Source organism: Podarcis tiliguerta, assembly GCF_965153285.1.
Source record: "Podarcis tiliguerta genome assembly, chromosome: 6".
Classification (NCBI taxonomy): domain Eukaryota; kingdom Metazoa; phylum Chordata; class Lepidosauria; order Squamata; family Lacertidae; genus Podarcis; species Podarcis tiliguerta.
In genome coordinates this window covers 78,555,644-78,576,144 of record NC_139539.1, presented here as the reverse complement: position 1 = coordinate 78,576,144, position 20,501 = coordinate 78,555,644, and the positions used below count along the sequence as shown (strand labels likewise).

Genomic DNA, 20,501 nt, shown 5'->3' with positions numbered 1-20,501 from the left:
AAAAGGGGGTGGGGGCAAATGTACACCCACTACAAGAATGGGAAACAACACTCAAAATAACACCATCCACAAGCAAGAGAAAAACACCAGCTGGCTTGCGGGGAAGAAGAGTTTAGATTTGGATTTGATATCCCGCTTTATCACTGTCCGAAGGCGTCTCAAAGCGGCTAGCATTCTCCTTTCCCTTCCTCCCCCACAATAAACACTCTGTGAGGTGAGTGGGGCTGAGATACTTCAAAAGGAGTGTGACTAGCCCAAGGTCAGCCAGCAGCTGCATGTGGAGGAGTGGAGACGCGAACCCAGTTCCCAGATTACAAATCTACCACTCTTAACCACTACACCACACAAGGTTTGAAAAGGGATGCAACTTAAGAAAAGAAAACTTGGGAGTTGGAGAAACAAACAGCACAATGAAGACTGAGCATGCTCAGTGGGCATGGTATGCTGACATGCTGTTGGGGAGAAGAATGGAAAACTGGATGGGGAAAGGGGAATGGAACGGAGTGTCCTGGAAAAGGGTATGGCTGAATGGCTAGAATCCTAAAGAGAAGCACTCCATACTCCATAGCATTTTGTCGCAGATTCCATTTGTAAACACCCATGGACACCTGCATCCACAGGGGCTGCAGTCATGTGAACCTCCTTATCCGCATCAATCTCCCTTGCTGGATCACAGCAATTATGCACATGTGTAAGCTGATTTATGATATACCTCTTGGGAATGAAGGAAATTTAATAAATGTGTTAAGGGTGTTTGGAAAACCCCTTTGTTCTCTTTATATTTTAAAGCAGAATTGGGTGGTTCAAAATCACGAACTTTTCATTGCAAATATAAAATAATGTGCCCACACGTGTCAGGAGCAGTTAAATCTCTAAAATCAGCTCTTACTTTTGAATCAGCTATTTTACACGGCTGCATCAATGCAAGGACATTTTATTATCCACAGATTTCATTCCAGTCCAGTCATTGTGGTTTACTGGAAGCTCTACAAAAAATGAGGAGTAACAGCTGGAATGCTACTGGTGGACATCTCATGCTGGGAATGATCAATTGCATCATAAAGGGTTTTTTAAGTCTTCTGTTCTGGCTGTACAGGAGATGGACATCAACTTTTAGTGGTTTTTCACTTCCTGAAAGTCTTGCATACTTGAACTCTTCCATGTGGCAAAACTACGTGCAAAACAAGAAAAAGATGATTGACAGTCTATCAACATGGATATAAAGAAATTTCATAGTATATACAAATAAATTATTTTTGCAGTCTTCTATAGAAAGAAATATGCTTTGGAAAAGCAAATATTAACTCGTCTTAACTGATATTCAGCATATGGTATTTTTTCTAGCTGGAATTGTTGAATATGTATTAATGTGATTGTGATTAATATTAGAAGAGACCTTTGCTAAAACTCAGCACACAGTTGAACACAGTTTTCAAAAGTGAGGGGCCCATACTGGATAGTTGCTTTAAAGGCCTGGGTGGACAGAAAGGTATTCATTTGATTCTGAAGGTGTGGAAGTTTGGGCACGACTCAGCCTGCTGAGAAGAGTTTGCGTGGGTTAAGACAGAGAGACAAACTAGGCACCTCCAGATTCTATCCATGTAACTTCATGGCTATGCCAACTGCTCTCTATCTCATTAATGAGATAGGTCTCATAGGTCTTTGTTTGCTGCGTCTTTACAACTTCCTGCTTCTCCTCACAGTCTTTCTCTGGATCTCTACCAGACTACCAGACTTTTAGAAGACTTCTGAAGGCAGCCCTGTTTAGGGAAACTTTTAATGTTTAATAGACTGTTGTATTTTAATATTCTGTTGGAAGCCACCCAGCGTGGCTGGGGAAACCCAGCCAGATGGGCAGGGGTATGAATAAATTATTATTATTATTATTATTATTATTATTATTATTATTATTATTATTCTCGAGGTGATATGTCATCTTCCATCTATCTTCTGAGAACAAAGAGGAAAGCATGGTTTCTTTGTTTCTCCAACTGGATAGTTAACTACGACTGTAGAAGCCTTTCATACCCTCCAACATTTTCCCGATGAAAATAGGGATGGCCTAAGGAAAAGCAGGATATATTGGGATCAAATCAGAAACCAGGATGGCCTCTGTAAATCTGGGACTTTGCGGGTCTGGCCTTTCCTATCAAGAATGTACTTCTTTTAATAAACTTTACCTTCTTATGCCATGCCAAGTCTCAGTCTGAATGCCATTCAACTCAAGTTGTCCTCAAAGCAAGGATTCGTTTAGCGAAAGTTATGCTGCTGCATAAAAGCCCTATATGCAATTAGAAGAGACCACATAGATGGCACCAGGCACACTGCCCTGAGCACACTGTTGCATAATCGGAGTGCTTGTTGTTGTTTAGCCGTTTAGTCGTGTCCGACTCTTCATGACCCTATGGACCAGAGCACGCCAGGCACTCCTGTCTTCCACTGCCTCCCGCAGTTTGGTCAAACTCATGTTTGTAGCTTCGAGAACGCTGTCCAACCATCTCACCCTCTGTCGTCCCCTTCTCCTTGTGCCCTCCATCTTTCCCAACATTAGGGTCTTTTCCAGGGAGTCTTCTCTTCTCATGAGGTGGAGTGCTACTACCTAGCTAAGGTGCTCTAAAGACATCATCTTTGGTGGAGATACCAACCACCTCTGTAATGGAGGGTCTGTCAGGGGTATTGTAGTGGGCCAGCAGACTGCTTTCCAAAGTCATAGTCCTACAAATAACCAAAACACATATTGGCCTGCACGAATGAGCTCAAAAGTTCAAGTTGATGTGTTTCAGAATAACCAACTATGCATGCTGCATACATTTTTGAAAAAGTCTATGGAATTCATGGGCCATTATTCTTTGTAGTGCCCCCCCCCCCATCTTTAAGATTATGGGATAAAGCCCGCACAGAGAAATTACACGCACAAATGTTGGGAAAATGGAGTGTTTGAAATCAATTCTAATGTTAAATGCAAAGGACATCCTTGGCTCATTAAGTAAAAATATCTCATTTAATGAGCAGGAAAGCACTGGAGCACACTGAACCTTGACACAAAGCAAATTATTTAAGTGATAAATTAAATTTTATGGGGAATGTAAAAGTTAATAATACTCTGGAGTAAGGTAATAAATGCAGAGGTGTAACTAACATCACTGACTGCTTTACTTACAAACATGCCATATGTACTCAGTTACTTGCAAAGGTAATAAAAGGAAGACATGGCACAAATTTTTGGCAGTGAAGACTTGTGTCTCCTTCCCAAGCAACTTCTGTGTTTCTAGCAACATCTTTCATTTTCCCTTTTCTTCTTTACTTTTCATTCTACCCTCCCCTCCAGAAATTTTTGTCTTGTTATCATAAAAGCTAACAGTGCAATATTACACATCTATACAGAATTTATTCCAATGATGGCAGCCTTAGTTTACCTTCTGATGGTCTGATCTGGAAAGAGAATAACTGCAAGTGAGCTGCTTCTGAAATGGTCTTCAGAAGGACTACTTGGCACAGCTGGAAAAGCCAGTGGTTCATGAGTCAGTAGAAAACTGTACACGTTTCTCAGAGTTTAGGAGTGCTGGATATTGTAACACTTGTGTCATGTTGTGGCATTGGGTCTGGTGAGAAGCCAACCATTTTTATGATTTTTTTCCTCAACAACTTAAGAGATCTCTATAATAGCTTTTCATGACAGGTGGTTACTGCTGGGTAGGGTTAGGAACAAATGGTAGTTGGACGTAGGCAGCTTGAGATTTTGCAGCTATCGGAGGAGCTCTGAAGGCATGCTGCTTGCTTATCTGCTCAGGGCCTGCTCTCCCATGTTCTACTGATATATTTGTAAATAAAACAATACTGTTTAAATGTCATAAGTCTCAAGGACATCCTCATCTCAAGATACTGAGCCCGGAAGAATGTGGTTGGTGCTCCATCTGGATCATATTTGCAACCTTATCAACTGACACAAACATAATGGGAGAATGCAAAGTTCTCAGAAAGTGATGCATGACCCTTGGACTACAGTCACTATTGTTAGAAAGGAGGTGGCCAGATTGGTTCCGACTCTCACCTTTGACAAAAATGTCCAACAGTGCAGAAGTTCTGGAACATGATAGATATACATAATAGGTATTTCTCAACATCTGCATGCAACAGCAAAGTCACATATAGTACACAACTGAAAGTCTCCCAAGCAACCTTCTAAACAGCACTGAATTGGTAAAATTCCAGACTCCGTGATTATGTTTAAGAAAGTGCAATAAAGCAAGCAATTAAATTTTTAATAACAACACCATGGTTTCCTTTTACCTCCTGACTCGAAGTTCAGGGATTGTCAAACCTGTAAATTTATCCTAATACACGCATCTTTGCAAAGCCACTTTCACTAGTATAATTCATTTTTATACACACTTTACATCAACGTATGCATTTTACGTGGGTTTACTTAATACGCATTGTTTCAGCAGGACAACTGTATTGCAAAATTCAGAGAAGTGCAAATTTCAAATGGTTTCTGATGTTTGCTTTGAATATTGTTTTGGAAAGTTGGAATTAGGTAAACTCACCTAATTTCTCCCCTGTCCCTATTTCTGATCACATTCCAGTCAAATAAAAATGCATATTATTATTTTTCCTAAGGATGATTTGACAATAAAAGTACAACTGTCCGCCCATATACATTTACCTGGAAGTAAGTCCCATTGAACCCAACAGGGGCTCCTTCTGAATAGAAATATTCACTAATTAGTGGAGTTCTCTGAGTGTTTTACTCTAAGCTAACCCTTGATATCCTAAGGACTAATCAATAAGTTTCCTTTTCTTCTTCTTAATTAGTGGTCTTGTAGTGGCATGTGTGTTTTCCCTTTTTCCTTGCCTGTGTTTATTAAAAAATAATAATTCCATGTTAAAATGCAGCAGCATTCAATATCGCAAGATGTTAGTGTCCAAAGATGGCAGGGGCATGGCCTCACCTTAGTGGATGATAATCGGCAGTGGTTCATTCTAAGATCTCCTGTTGGAGGACATTAAAAACCACGAGGGCTAGAAACCAACTCTTCAAAAATAAACAAGATATTATTATGATTTTGCACACAGTATCATCAAATTGTAGAGTTGGGAAGTACCCCAAGGGCCATCTAGTGCAACCCCCTGCAATACAGTTCTTTCCTGTTCCTCATTCCTGGCGCGAATGAAATTTAGCATGACATGTCAGTAAAGGTAAAGGTAATGGTAAAGGGACCCCTGACCATTAGGTCCAGTTGTGGCCAACTCTGGGCTTGCAGTGCTCATCCCGCTTTATTGGCAGAGGGAGCCGGCGTACAGCTTCCGGGTCATGTGGCCAGATGACTAAGCCACTTCTGGCAAACCAGAGCAGTGCACGGAAACGCCGTTTACCTTCCTGCTGGAGCGGTACCTATTTATCTACTTGCACTTTGACGTGCTTTCAAAGTGCTAGGTTGGCAGGAGCAGGGACCGAGCAACGGGAGCTCACCCCGTTGCGGGGATTCGAACCGCCGACCTTCTGATCGGCAAGTCCTAGGCTCTGTGATTTAACCCACAGCGCCACCCGCGTCCCCAGCATGTCAGTATATCCGTCAAAAAGCCACCACAGTTCCATAATGCAACAGCTACTGCAGTGTGAAACAAACATTAACAGGTGGGACAGAAGCACTTACACAGTGTTTCTCACATCTGAATGTACCCTCCATAGAATCATAGAGTTGTAGATTTGGAAGGGACCCTGAGGGTCATCTAGTCCAACCCCCTGCAATGCAGGAATCTCAGCTAAAGCATCCATGACAGATGGCCATCCAACCTCTGCTTACAAACCTCCAAGGAAGGAGAGTCCAAAACCTCCCAAGGGAGACTGCTCCACTGTCTAATACAGCGGTTCTCAACCTCTGGGTCCCCAAATGTTGTTGGACTACAACTCCCATCATCCCTGACCACTGATCATGCTGGCCAGGAATGATGGGAGTTGTAGTCCAACAACATCTGGGGACCCACAGGTTGAGAAACACTGGTCTAATAGCTTTTGCTGTCAGCAAGTTCTTTCTGGTGTTTAGTCAGAATCTCCTTTCTTTTAACTTGAATCCATTGGTTTGTGTCCTACCTTCCAAAGCAAGAGAAAACAAGCTTGTCCGTCTTCCACCTGACAGCCCTTTAGGTACTTGAAGATGGCTATCATATCTCCTCTTTTCCAGGCTCCCTCAACCATTGCTCATAAGGCTTGGTTTCCAGGCCCTTGATCATCTTGGCTGCCCTACATGATGCAGAACTGCCGTGGCCTAGACTTTCCCCCTTTCCTATTGCCTCCATTTCTTCAGGGGGGGGGGAATCAATAGTGTTCTTAATCATGTGTAGATGAAAAGATGGGATCGCACAAGTTAGCTGTTTATATATTTCCCGAATCGCACAACCAGATTTGTTTTACACAGCAGTCATGTGGAAAGCATCCTGCAGAGATATGCACGCGCGAGGGACTGGCAAGAAAAGGCAGCACTAGCCACATGATTTAAATTAATTAAGGCAGCACTGATGCCTCCAAAAGAGGCTGCATTAGCGTTTTGACTCTTTGCTGGGGGAAAGCTATAATTTACATGTACAATATCCTTTCACGTTGCCTATTAATTACATCTACAGTGTCTCTGTTTACAAGCAATCCATTTGAAAACATATGCTGCAATAATTAAAATGTTATTATGCTGACAGCGCCTTTCTGGAGGAACTTGTAACATCTGTATTGACCGTGATAAGCATTGATTATCTCAAGTGATATAAATATTTGGGGAGCTAATAACAATCAGGTAGGAATTCAGTTCATGCTATAGGCAGCAGAAATAAATTACAGGAAGCCTACATCAAAGCCGCCTCCTGCATAAGTTTGTTTTGATACTTAATGGCTCCCAATAAAGCACACAGAGAGAAAACTCTTTGGAGATTTAACGCATAAGGAAGTGCCTTAAGGAAACTTCCCATCCTGTTGGCATCTAGCATTTCAGTACATCTGTAGAAGCTTACATACATGGTGAAGTTAGGAAGCTGGGCTGGAAAGTAAAATTAAGACCCCCGGTAAAAAAAATACAAACAAACCCAATCCAAACTCACACAGTCGTCTAAGATTTTCTTTGAATAGGGTGGGGTGTGTGATCCTAACGGCATGAAAGTATGCAGACTCAATAAGTATAGGAGAGATCAGGATTGCACCCACCAGCTTCTTCCCTGGCCTACAAGCAGGGATTCAGTTCACATTTAAAGGCAAACCTTCCTGCTTTGCATTTTCTGAAAGAAGACCTGAACCAAAACACAGGCGCCTTCGAAATACACACTTCTCTGGATTTTATAATGCAGTCCTCCAGCCCAGTGATGTGTAAAAAGTGCGTATACTAGTGAAAATTGAGCATACAGATTTATATATCAGTGAAAATAACATACTCAAAATGCATTATACTGGGGAAATTGGTTTGCAAAAATGTGTGTATTTGGGGAAATTGCGTAGGTTGCCAAAGGCTGCAACTTGGAATATAATACACATGTGCTCTTCTTTCATTTTGTTTAGTTTTTAGTGTCGTCTTTTTACATTCTTGGCTGGTGTCTTTCCCACCATCCTACCTCACAACCCACTGTGAGCCAGGCAGTATCTTATCTTCCTTATAACCACAGCACAGTCACAGTTTTTCCATGATGCTTGTTAACAGTTTGTACTATTCAGAAATGCACAGATTAAGCTTCTCCCACTATTATTTTGTCCTTGTTTCTTTCAGACCAATGCCCTGTGTTTTTTCCCCAAAGCAGCCAGAATGGGAAAAAGAAAAAAAGACATTGCAATCACAATAGCATGAGCTAATGCTTTGCAGACACAACAATAGCTGCTACTTGCACCTTACATAAACTACATTTAATTACCTTTGGGTTGCTTGTTTCATTCAAAAACATTCATTTACAGCTGCAAATACTTTAAAGAGACTTCTACAGTATATTGCACTGGACTCCATGATAATATGTTATATTGCTTGTTCTTCTAGCACAGGGAAGTATTGTTGTTTTAATTATTTTTATTGATTTTTGTAAGAAATGGAAACTATTATAGTTTGCTTAATAGCAGTTTAAACAACCCATTTTGGTTCACTAATAAACTGAACTGAACTTTAGTTTGACATTGGGACTCGTTTAGTATTATCATTATTATACATTAAAGAAATTAGGTGTTGGGTAGCCAGAATCTCTTGGGGAAACAACAGCAAAATGACCTGAAACATCTCATCCAGAAGTAAAAGGGGACTGTGGTTTTAACTGATAACGGTTGGCAAAGAAACCTTAAGCCTAGGAAACGGCCAGAACTTATTTAACTTAAACCAGCATAATTTACTCTCATTGAAACTGTTCAGTACTGCCAGCTGAACCATCCTAAGGCTGGCAGAGGGAAAATAAGCCTTTTAATCAGAGTTGAATAACACCACCATTTTTGCCAGAGTAAGTTATGCCCAATCGTCAGATCATGTGACCGAGTTAAACTAAGTTAGGCTCCAGGGTAACTTCCACCCTGCCTGGTCCAACCCACGCCTTTTCCATGGAACACCCAATTTACATGCCTAACAGTGCCTAGGGGTGATATGAAAATAACAGCCATCCCCAAGACTACCAAAGTTAGTGGGATCCAGATATATTGTTTTCCCCAATCCTGCCTCATTACACTTCATGTACATTCGAAACACTTCATGTATGGAAGTGAGAGCTGGATCATAAAGAAGGTTGATCACCAAAGAATTGATGCTTTTGAATTATAGTCCTGGAGGAGACTCTTATATAATAATAATAATAATAATAATAATAATAATAATAATAATAATAATAATAATAATAATAATAATTTATTATTTATACCCCGCCCATCTGGCTGGGTTTCCCCAGCCACTCTGGGCGGCTTCCAAAAGAATATTAAAATACTGTGATACATCAAACATTAAAAGCTTCCCTAAACAGGGCTGCCTTCAGATGTCTTCTAAAAGTCTGGTAGTTGTTGTTCTCTTTGACATCTGGTGGGAGGGCGTTCCACAGGGAGGGCGCCACTACTGAGAAGGCCCTCTGCCTGGTTCCCTGTAACTTGGCTTCTCGCAGTGAGGGAACCGCCAGAAGGCTCTCAGTGCTGGACCTCAGTGTCCGGGTAGAGCGATGGGGGTGGAGACGCTCCTTCAGGTATACTGGACCGAGGCCGTTTAGGGCTTTAAAGGTCAGCACCAACACTTTGAATTGTGCTTGGAAACGTACTGGGAGCCAATGTAGGTCTTTCAAGACCGGTGTTATATGGTCTCGGCGGCTGCTCCCAGTCACCAGTCTGGCTGCTGCATTCTGGATTAGTTGTAGTTTCCGGGTCACCTTCAAAGGTAGCCCCACGTAGAGCGCATTGCAGTAGTCCAAGCGGGAGATAACCAGAGCATGCACCACTCTGACGAGGCAGTCCGCGGGCAGATAGGGTCTCAGCCTACGTACCAGATGGAGCTGGTACACAGCTGCCCTGGACACGGATTTAACCTGTGCCTCCCTGGACAGCTGTGAGTCCAAAATGACTCCCAGGCTGCGCACCTGGTCCTTCAGGGGCACAGTTACCCCATTCAGGACCAGGGAATCCTCCACACCTGCCTGCCTCCTGTCCCCCAGAAACAGTACTTCGGTCTTGTCAGGATTCAATCTCAATCTGTTTGCCGCCATCCATCCTCCAACCGCCTCCAGACACTCACACAGGACCATCACCACCTTCACTGATTCTGATTTGAAAGAGAGGTAGAGCTGGGTATCATCCGCATACTGATGAACACCCAGCCCAAACCCAGCCCTCTTGAGAGTCCCATGGACTGCAAGAAGATCAAACCTCTCCATTCTGAAGGAAATCAGCCCTGAGTGCTCATTGGAAGGACAGATCCTGAAGCTGAGGCTCCAATACTTTGGCCACCTCATGAGAAGAGAAGACTCCCTGGAAAAGACCCTGACGTTGGGAAAGATGGAGGGCACAAGGAGAAAGGGACGGCAGAGGGCGAGATGGTTGGAGAGTGTCCTCGAAGCTACCAACATGAGTTTGACCAAACTGCGGGAGGCAGTGGAAGACAGGAGTGCCTGGCGTGCTCTGGTCCATGGGGTCACAAAGAGTCAGACACGACTAAACAACAACAACAAGAGCCTAGGGCTAGCCAATCAAAAGATTGGCAGTTCGAATCCTCGCGACAGGGTGAGCTCCTGTTACTCGGTCCCAGCTCCTGCAAACCTAGCAAAGCACGTCAAAGTTTGCAAGGAGATAAATAGGTACTGCTCTGGCGGGAAGGTAAACAGAGTTTCCGTGTGCTGCTCTGGTTTACCAGAAGGGGCTTTGTCATGCTGGACACATGATCCGGAAGCTGTCTGCAGACAAACGCCGGCTCCCTTGGCCAGTAAAGCGAGATGAGCGCCGCAACCCCAGAGTCGTCCGCGACTGAACCTAACGGTCAGGGGTCCCTTTACCTTTACCTTTAAGAGGAATGAAAGAATATTTGCTTGAGTGCAAGGAGAACCCTCTGCATGAGTTTAGAGTGAGGCAACCACCCCAAGCAGCTCATAAAAGCATGGGGGGGGGGAGAAGTTAGCTATTTATTTTATTACGTGCATTTTTACTGCCATGGAGCAAAAAAAAGTGCTTGTGGGATTTCGGCAATTCTATGCCAGGCAATGTATGGCAATGGTTGGTGGGTACCATTTTCCTAGTATTCAGAACTACGCAAGTCATATCAAAGCTGCCCTAAAATGTTAACACGACAAGATAGATTCACATTATTATGGCTATACTTAGCATTCATGGAATTTGCTCTACTGTGCTAGTTACCGGCTCCCAACCTGAGCATTTTATTGCTATTGGGAGAGGGTCTGTTTTGAAAAGTGAAGATCTGGACCCTTGCCCCTCTTGGCTGAGAAAAACTTAGCAGGGAGGGGGCAGCTGGCAGGGCTAGGAAGGTTATTAATGCTGCCATGAAGGAGAAATGATTTTGCACAGAAGCATTTAGCCCAGGCATTCCCCAACTCGGCCCTCCAGGTGTTTTGGGACTACAATTACCATCATCCTTGACCACTGGTCCTGTTAGCTAGAGATGATGGGAGTTGTAGTCCCAAAACATCTGGAGGGCCGAGTTGGGGGATGCCTGATTTAGCCCAAGAAACAAAATGAATGAAAACAAGTTATGGCAACCCTAAATCTTACCACCTAAGATCTTTCCACCTGGATAAAAGAGCCACTGTGGTTGGGCAGTTAGAGATGGGGATGGGGACTGCAGAGTTCCAAGTTCAAATTCCAAGCCAGCCATGAAGCTCAATGGGTGACCTTGGGTCAGTTGCCATCTCCCAGCCTAATCTACCTTACAAGGTTGTTGTGATGACAAAATGAGTGGGAACCATGTGCCTTGGAAGAAACATAGGAAATACAAGACAATTTTTAAAATGCCATTTGTTGAAGTGTTCCTCTTCTCTAGCCCCTGCAAAATACACTGTATATATCCTGGAAGCTTGTACAACATTTTAAAACATTTCAGAACAACTCTTGTTTAGATAATTTCTAACAATATTTTTGTAAGCAGTCAAACTGATTGAAAAGGTCTGATTGAAAAAGAAAAAGAAAGGAAAACTGTGGTAAATGCCCCAAAACAAAAGAGAGACAAAATAAGGGGGGAGTGAAAATTAAAAATTAAAGAAAGTGTAACAGGCTGTTCTAGTGACCTTGGTGTAAAATAATCCATTTAGCTGCCAGCAGCTTTCCTGCTATTCATTCTCATAGTCTGTGGGTAACTGTGGCAGAAGGAAATCTGTGAAAACATAATTATCTCTTTGTCCCTCTTTTTAAAATAATGATGATGGTGATAAAAAAAATTGAGGGCACTTGGACCATTGCATTGCAAAACCTCTTTGCATTGTCACTGTAAAAAGAAGCATAATTTGTACACAAGGATAAATTTTTCATGTTTCTATCAAACATTAATAATAAAGGTTTTAATATTTATTGTTACCCGTGGCCAAAGACTCTGAGTTCCCGCTCCAGTCGGGTTGACACTTCGAAATAGGGATTGCCTTTGGGTATGACTGATTGGGATGGTGTTCATGATAGGGATTCCCCTTCGGAATATCACACTGGTCCTCAGTTCTGCTTAATCTTCTTAATATTCACTTTTACATATTCATCTGTAATCAGCCTTTATCTGGAATTCTAATGTGTTCTCAATTTATTTTTCCTCTTTGTTTTAATGCTGGCACAATCCACTCTGGAGAAACACACACCCCCAATCTTCATCAGGGCTTGTTCTATCTTCATATTAAAATGACCCTCTGTGCTGCATCGATTCCACAGGGCTGTGTTTCTCCCCGCTGAAAACTATCACCAAAGTTTCACTTCGTTCCAAAGCACATAAAGGCTTTTTCTGTGCTATTCAAAGGTGAATTGTTGTTTTTCTGAAGCCTGAGCAGTTGTTTTGACCACCACAGGGTGTACTGCGAGATTTTGGCATCCTCCCCCATGGTGGCCAAGCAACTGTTCAAAGTAACAGGAAAGATACAGTGCCAGAGGGAGGGTGGCTCAGGGGAGTTAAGATAGGCTGCGACTTTGACCTCCAGGTCATTGTTCTGAAAAGGACCCAGGAAATGGAGAGATCAAAAGTTACTGCCATCTGACAGCTGGTGCTCTAGCTCAAAAACATTGCATGTGCTGTGGGATAGTATCGGGTCATTTCCACCCCTGCATTTATCTTTTCAATTTTCCAAATGAAATACATGCAACACCAACAAATATTTTAAATGTCCAGATATATATTGTAGTTGAATCTGCATAGCTCTGCAATTGTTCCCAAGTTAGTTTCCAAGCCCAATTCAAAGTGCTGGTTTTGACCTATAAAGCCTTAAACAGCTGAGAACCACAATACCTCAAGAACCGCCTCTCTCATATGAATCTTTTGACTACTACTACTAATACTGCTTCTACTACTACTACTACTACTACTAATAATAATAATAATAATAATACTTTTTTATTTATACTCTGCCCATCTGGCTGGGTTGCCCCGGCTGCAATGGGCAGTTTCCAGCGCATATAAAAACATAAAAAAATCAAACATTTTTAAAATTGCCTTAAAAGCTTTGCAAACTATTAACAAATCGTTTGCACACAGAATTTTTGACAGTTGAATTGAGGGAGGGATAGGCTTGCCATATTCCTGACAAATTCCTGACACCCCCAAAGTTGTGGAGCCTTTTCAAAAAAAGCCACCAAAATTTTTTAGACCGGCCTCCTGTTAGCAGCAGAAAACAGCTCCTGCCTCGGAGACCCCACACCCAGCCTGAGGCAGTGCATGAAGGCCTCTCTGGAGCAGTGATGCCAGAGGCCGGATGGAGGTGTGAAGGTAGGAAGGAGACCCAGTGTGGTTTAGTGGTTAAGAGCAGGAGACTCGTAATCTGGTGAACCAGGTTCGCGTCTCCGCTCCTCCACATGCAGCTGCTGGGTGACCTTGGGCCAGTCACACTTCTTTGAAGTCTCTCAGCCCCACTCACCTCACAGAGTGTTTGTTGTGGGGGAGGAAGGGAAAGGAGATTGTTAGCCGCTTTGAGACTCCCTCGGGTAGTGATAAAGCGGGATATCAAATCCAAACTCCTCCTCCACTCCTCCTCCAGGGGTGAAGAACTGAAGAGACGCTCAAGGAGGGGAGACAACCCCTTCACCACCCACCCCAGGCATCCAGAGAGAGAGAGAGAGAGAGGTGCCCAAGAAAGGGAGGCATTCCATGCCCATCATAGGCCCTCCCCACAAAGAACTTTGCCTCACCCATGCCTGCGTGCATCCATCACTTTCTCTTCCCTCAAATGTGGTGGCAGCAGTATGGTGGGCAGGGCCAGAGCAGTGGACCAAGTGGACGTGCTGGGAGGTGGAGGATGGGACCGAAAGGGAAGCTGACAGTGGCCAAAGCAGGACAGAAAGCCTCAGTGGCCCACAAACAAACAAAAAAGAAAACCGGGGTGGGGGGAACCACTCTTGTTGCCATATGTGCGAGAAATTCTAGACATTTCTTAAAATTCAAAATTTTCCCCCAGTCACCTTTTTGGGCATCCGGTTTCTGTACAGTTCTGGAATTTTCCGGAATGTATGGCAAACCTAGGGAGGGAGCTGTAAGGTGTAGGGTTCAAATTGTCATTGCACAGAAAAATATGCAGGCCTGCCAATTATATTTCCAGCTCTGGGGATAAAGACCTTCCCAGAAATCTTGCTCAACGTTATTCATCGCCTATGGTAAGAATTCATTCATTTTGGTGATGTGACTGAGGGGCTATAATCTGTATCCCAATGCACAATTACTCTTGACCAGCTAATACGCTTCATCAGTTCATGGATCCATAACGCTATGTGAGTGAATTGATAAAGTTAACTTTTCCATCTTGGCAGTTAACCAGATCATGATCAACTCTTCTTTCCCATTCAGCATCGCCATTAATTTGCCACGGTGATCTCAGTCACTGTTCATATATTCATTAATAAAGAACCTATCTGCCCTTCTGTCATTGCAGATATGTATCTCATGAATGTATGGATCATCCCTAGATCAATAGCTTGTCATATTAAAACTGATTTCATTTTAAGGAAGTTTAAATGTTTTGTAAGACAAGCTTTGATTCACTGCACTGAAAATATGAACAGAATATGGTTGCTTGTGAGCTTATACTGATGGTATATGGTTTTTAGGGATCAAGTGTGAAGAGCACGTTCTACATATCAAAGACATTTGGGTGAAACAAATGCTGGATTTGACACTAGAGTGGTACCTCAGGTTACAGATGCTTCAGGTTACAGACTCCGCTAACCCAGAAATAATACCTCGGGTTAAGAACTTTGCTTCAGGATGAGAACAGAAATCGTGCGGCGGCAGCAGCAGGAGGCCCCATTAGCTAAAGTGGAGCTTCAGGTTAAGAACAGTTTCAGGTTAAGAACGGACCTCCGGAACGAATTAAGTTTTTAACCCAAGGTACCACTGTATAGGTTTTTGGCATAGCTGTCAACCGTCCCTTATTTGGCGGGAAAGTCCCTTATCCCAGCGCCATGTCCTGCTGCTGTCCCTTATTGATGATGTCCCTTAAATTTCCTGGGTTTCAAAGGAAGCAGCTCCTCTCCCTCCCTGCCTGCTGGCCAGGGAGGAGGGAGGCTCCAACTGTGTTGCTTGGCTGCGTTGCTCACCCAATAAGGAGTCGAAGAATGACTGAGGGATGGGGCTTGCATGCCTTGTGCCGATCAAATCGGCCGCATTGCCTGGGGACTCGCCTTTGCTCAGCGCTTCAAGTGAAGAAGTGACAGTGGTTTTCCTTTCTGCATCCCCTTTCCCAGGTTGCTGCGCTGTGGGAACCACCGCTTGAGGCTTCGTTTGGCTGCTGGCTGGGCTTTCTGCCTTTGCCTTGGAGGGGCTCAGAAGTTGAACATACCTGTGCTGGGAAAATCCCTTATTTTGGCTGCTGGTCCCTTATTTTCGAGGCTGCTGATCCCTTATTTTCAAATCTGTAAGTTGACAGCTATGGTTTTTGGTCTGTTCCAAAAGAGATCTGTTTATATTATTATTAGAGACTCTATATTCTCAGGTTCCCCACACTTAGAAGGGATATAAAAGCATATTTTAAAGGCTGGGAGTTTGCCTGGATTCTTATAGTCCTTATTAGCTCCTGTCTGATTGCCAGATCTAACAGATATATCCCCTAGGCAAACTCAAAATGGAAGTACGGTCAACTTGGTGAAGATACTAAGGCACATGTGACTGTGAATAATAGTTTATTATATTGGTATATTGTAAGATGAAGCAGTCAGGAGCTCTGGTTGTTTTTGTGTGTATGTGTGTATTTTATACATTTGTTTGTTAGCAAATAGTTGTCCGCCATGCAGATAGTTGCAATTCATGGCAAACATGAGACAAATAAGATGGCTAAAGTTATATTTTTAGATCAAGGATGGGGACCTTGTTGAACTACAACTTCCATCAGCCCAAATGCGCATGCCCAGTGGTCAGGGATGAAGGGAAATATAGTCCACAAACATGTAGAGGACCACAGCTTCCCCAGACCTGTTTTATACTGATCCATTTCAGGCTAGTTTTTCTAGCTGAAGACATTTTTTTCATTGACTAATGCTAGAGATATTGTACAGCATGATATATTAACTGCTTGGAATCATTCTGTACTACTGTTAAATAATTTGATTTAGAGATGAGAGAACAGTAAGCGGAAATATCTATCACTGTGCCATTGATCAGTATTCGGTCAGTGAACTGGATCCTGAATCCAGAGTGTTGAGAAATAGCTGGAGAGCAACTTACCTAATGACAAAGTATACTTCCTCCATTGGAAGTGATTGTAATCTAATCTTCAATACATTATCTCAGAATGCTGACATGGTGGATTGCGCCTCATGATTTATGTATCATGAAATTACGATTAGCAATAAATTAATGACCATTTAAGGCAAATAGAACCAGCTGAAAGGCTGGCTGTTGCTGTCTTTAAATGTTTAGTGATAACATATTTGTATGGCTGTTAGTGATCCCTGAATATATTGTCTATGGAACAATTAAGGCAATATATGCAGAGAATATCCATTTTTCTTTTCCGATTTGTGATCATTCTGTGATCAAAAAACTCTGAATCACATCTAAGATTACTCAAAGGCTCTACTTAAGGCCCTATAGGATTACTTGTTTTTCTAGTTAACAACTCATCACTGTAAATGCTGTGTAAAGCAACACAGGTGGCCAATCCTCTTAAGAGTCACATCAAAGAGGCCACCATGAAGTTTTAGATGTGAGGCAACAGTGGTCTGAATTGTGTCTGTCACTGATCACCAAAACGCAACGTATGATGCATGATTAACATAACTATCAGTTCTCAACACAAAGCGGTGAAAATTTGTTTAAACTAGAGTACATAATCACACCGTGTGATTTTCCTAAGTGTACCACAGTTCATAAAGGTACTATTAATAATAAGCTAGGGCAGGCCTCTCTTCATCTAGGTCTGGCCCTGGTGTATACAGAAAATCCTTGGGGTGCTGGGGTTAAAGAAATCATTTCATTGTATTTTGTTTTCTATATTTTCTTCTTTATTTCTATATTTAGGCCTGGGCAGGCCGGGTCTTCCTGTTATATACCGTATTTTTCACTCTATAAGACGCACCAGACCACAAGACGCACCTAGTTTTTGGAGGAGGAAAACAAGAAAAAAAATATTCTGAATCTCAGAAGCCAGAACAACAAGAGGGATCACTACGCAGCGAAAGCAGCAATCCCTCTTGCTGTTCTGGCTTCTGGGATAGCTGCGCAGCCTGCATTCGCTCCATAAGACGCGCACACATTTCCCCTTACTTTTTAGGAGGGGAAAAGTGAGTCTTATAGAGCAAAAAACACGGTACCTGCTGGGATTGATAAGGCATATGACCCTCACCTGAATCTCATAGCTCTCCTGACAGGTGATCTGCAGCCACAGTATGGAAATAAAGGAGGAGATTGCCCACCAGATAGCAGGTACTCTATTATTCTAATTAGGCCCCAGTGCTTTTCTTACAATCCCCTTCTCAATGAATTAATCAATTTTAATCTAGCATGTAAATTCTCAAAACTTTCTTATTTGTTAATTGGAGCAATTACTGCTCTCACTTCATTACAAACAGTATTTCTACCTGCAACACGCTTGAGCAAACCTGCTCCTCTTCCTTTCACAGATATTTTGTTTCCGTTTGCAACTGTAGCTGCCTCTGATGAGTTATCATTTAACTCTTAAGGGGGGAATTAGCATCAGACGTCATGTGCATGGAAGTTGCCAAATCAATTAACCAACTAGAAGAGTTACTGTTAATAGCACCAGTTTTCCTATAACTTGATATTGCTGGATAGTTCTGATGAACTGCAAAAGCATTTTTAGTTTGCTTTCTGCTGCCACCCCACCCTGGAATTTTTCTTTATTAGTGCAACTTTGTTTTGTACAAAGGATCTTTTGGAGCAGGACCTTTTCACTGGTGGTGCCCATTGTATGGCTCGCTCTTCCCAGACCTGCTGTCTTTTGGCCTGTATTTTGGAGCTTTATAATTTAGGAAGACTTTGGAAGAACTGGTTGACAAGTCTTATCAGTCGCTGACGTATGAGCGGGTTTTATTTGCTGCTATTCTGGGCTCCTGGTGCACCAGGGTTTATACTAGCATAATAGAGTTGGCCAGGATGCCAGAAGGGATACAATTTATGAGCTTTCTCCATTATCTGCACAGCAGGGGGTGTTCAGTCAACCGTGCAAAGGCTGAGCTGAAGCGTTTCCTGCTGGTTACCTGCTTTCAGCAATAGGGGTCGCTGTTTGGGAACCCAATTGGTTAGCTGTCAGATTCTAGAGCTCCCTATTCGTGGCTCTTAGGTAATTCCAAGAATAGGTAAAGGTAAAGGTACCCCTGCCCGTACGGGCCAGTCTTGACAGACTCTAGGGTTGTGCGCCCATCTCACTCTATAGGCCGGGGGCCAGCGCTGTCCGGAGACACTTCCGGGTCACGTGGCCAGCATGACATCGCTGCTCTGGCGAGCCAGAGCCGCACACGGAAATGCCGTTTACCTTCCCGCTAGTAAGCGGTCCCTATTTATCTACTTGCCCCCAGGGGTGCTTTCGAACTGCTAGGTTGGCAGGCGCTGGGACTGAGCAACGGGAGCGCACCCCGCTGCGGGGATTCGAACCGCCGACCTTTCGATCGGCAAGCCCTAGGCGCTGAGGCTTTTACCCACAGCGCCACCCGCGTTCCAAGAATACATAGTCCATTAATAAAACACAGTGTTCATTCATAAAGCAGTAACATAATTCTCCATTGCTACATATTTGGTGTGTATTTCAGCGGTTGAATGTACAGGTTTATGGCTATGCTGTAGTGTAGTGCTTATGTGACTGCAAATAAAAGGTGGCTGGGTTCATCGTCCCGGGGTTTGGGGGGGGGAGGTGACAAAACTGATTTCCAATAAGTGCCCCCCTTATTTAAAGTTGGGCCCCACTTCTTCAAATTGGGCCCCACTGGCTAGCCCTGAGTCTCATAGTTGCTGGGCCTGAGTTACCCTGCCCTTACATGAGGTCTTGGGTTCAACAACTGAGGCACAGCTTCCGACTGGTTGCAGGAGCTTCCTGTACTCAAACGGAATCCATGTCAGACGTTCACCTTCTGGAAAATGTTCAAAAACCGGAGCATTTACTTTCAGGTTTTCGGTGTTCGGGAGCCAAAACGTTCCAAAATGGAGGAGTTCAGGATCTGAGGTTTGACTGTACTGCCCTTACTGCTGTTTCCCCACCCCTTCCATGCCCACATGTCTAACTGCCTAATGGTATGGCAAAAGAACAAAGTAAGTAAGTAACCAAATTCACCCAATAAACATATCACCATTAAAGCCTACCTAGAGGAAGGAACACCCCAGGGAAGGCAGAACACAAGCTAGTCTGATGACCAGTTGGAATCAAATCCTTCTCAGCCCCATTAAAGATTTACCAGCCAAAGCCCAGTGGCTTCCTCTGCCAAGTGGGTGAACATGTTGTACTGCACGCTTACCTTAACAGGTGGTTAGTCTGGGTAGAAATATGACAATTCAGCCCTGTTACCACCTCTTCCTTGAATGTCTCACAATACCTTAGCCTGATCGCTCAGCTTACAAGACTTCAGGTGATGTGATGGCCTGGGACTCAGGCTCAGACTCAGAACCAGAGGAGACTCAGTCTGCTCTGGATCCTTTGCCTCGGGCATCATCTGAACCAAGTCTGGGGCCTAATCCTGAAGAGTCCCAGTCTGCACAGGTTCCCTTGCAACAAACACCAGCTGGGCCGAGTCAGGGGCCTGAGCCTGCCCTGGCTCCAGATGCGGGGATTACCGCGTTGCCTTCAGCTGGGACATCACTTACAGCTGCTCCACTACCAGTTTGGTCAGGGAGGCTGAGGCAGCCCTTGGGTCTAGTAACCTACCGGCGTCTCCCGAGTTGCAGAGACTAAGGTCTGAGAGAAGGAGAGACCTTACTACTCACAGGAGTGCTCGCCTTCGGGCGAAACAGGGAGGTGAGTCGCCAGGAGATCAGGACCAGCCACTATCCCGACAAAGATAAAAGGCTGTCAGACCCCACCCCAGGTTGCGGGAGTAACATTGCTGTATGCTAGATCCTGTACTTGTCCTTGCCTGGTTTCCTGCCTTGTGTCCTGCCTTGGCCCTGTCGGACTGTGTCCCAGCGGAACCTTCAGATTCTGGACCAGTCCTGGACTGCATTTCATGGGTTACCCCCGGGCCCAGCACAGGTGATAAGGCTCAGTTAAAGGTCTGTTATAACCATTGCCAACCTGGTGGGCTTCAAATGTTTTGGACTAAAACTCCATTCAGCCCCTGATAGCATTTCTGGCTTGGGCTGATGGGAGTTGTAGTCCAAAATAAATGGAGGGCACCAGGTTGGCAAAGGGTTGTTTGGGGACTTGTGAGACTCTGGAATTGCTGGAGCTAA

At 43.7% G+C, this 20,501-nt stretch overlaps 1 long non-coding RNA gene across 1 annotated transcript; it reads right to left on the bottom strand.

Annotated features, from left to right (window-relative positions):
* Window positions 1–918: 918 nt before the first annotated feature.
* Window positions 919–12,535, bottom strand: LOC310679767. The gene is made up of 4 exons (XR_014512512.1): window positions 12,003–12,535; window positions 5,658–5,746; window positions 4,953–4,993; window positions 919–1,171 (listed from the first exon to the last, which is right to left on the bottom strand). It is a non-coding gene; the product is annotated as an uncharacterized lncRNA (long non-coding RNA).
* Window positions 12,536–20,501: the final 7,966 nt, after the last annotated feature.